Genomic DNA, 1,104 nt, shown 5'->3' with positions numbered 1-1,104 from the left:
AAACATCTAGCGCCTTTATCTCCCTCTCCTTCTTTTTTTATGTTTGTTACTCTCTTGTAACACCTCTAATCTTCTGGCGGTCATATGACCTTATGCATTTGCGAGCGCCGTAAAACCTCTACTAAAACATAAAACAAGCTGTGGTGAACTATTATTGTAGACAAAAGCTATGATGAGCAGAAGAGCTCTGAGCTTTCTAAATAAACAGAGGTACAGAAAAAAATCACATGAACTTGGATTACTTTGGAAATAAAAGAAACCCTTTTTTTTGTTGTGTGTCCCAATTTCGGGTGCCAGGTTAGTGATCTTATTCGCACCCGAGAGACAATCATTGACAGTATGTGAGTGAGTATGTACAATATGTTTCAACTTTAAAATGGACTGTGAAAGAATATTATGAACAACAATGATTAGTTTTATTTGTTTGTGTTGGATTATATTTGATTTATTAATCTAATAGTTTCATTATTTTCCCTAGCTTTTGTCGCCTATTCTAGCCCCCCCCCCCCCTCCACCAAAAGGCTGTATTGGGGGTGGGACAAATGTCCCTTTCCCACCCTCCTCGCAGGGAGGACCAGGTTTTGGAACTATTAAAATTTTGTGCCGCTTCTAATTGGTTGCTTTGATAAAGTGTTAAGTATCCTACTCTGACTAGACAGCAGGTTACAGTTATGCAACTGCAACATGTAGCTTGCATGAGGACTGGGCACACCATGATTGTGTTGTGCAAGTGCTAGAACAATGTACATGTACAAATGAATGCAATGTTTTTACAAAAGAGTGAAAAAGGCTGCCCTTCCAGGATCCTCAGACTTTTCATTTAGAAACCCAATCTAAAAGCCAACAAAAACTGTTCTGTTTCTCCCAGTAAATTACACGAAGTGCCCAGCCACCCAAAGAAGAACTGAATTACATTTTGCTATTCAAATAAAACACTTAAGAGTTTGGTGCTTGGATGATGTATGCCAATGTTTATTGAGACTTTTCAAGCAGATTTGTTTTTAGATGGGACATACCGGTAGGCTATATGACTGTATGATGTTCAACTATTTGACCAATTCTTTTTTAATTTGATGGATTTTTACTATTTTCAGAGAAGACACT

Source organism: Aplysia californica, unplaced genomic scaffold (assembly GCF_000002075.1).
Source record: "Aplysia californica isolate F4 #8 unplaced genomic scaffold, AplCal3.0 scaffold00553, whole genome shotgun sequence".
In the NCBI taxonomy this organism is placed as follows: Eukaryota; Metazoa; Mollusca; class Gastropoda; order Aplysiida; family Aplysiidae; genus Aplysia; species Aplysia californica.
The sequence above is the reverse complement of the archived record's forward strand: the minus strand, read 5'-3'. Positions refer to the sequence as shown.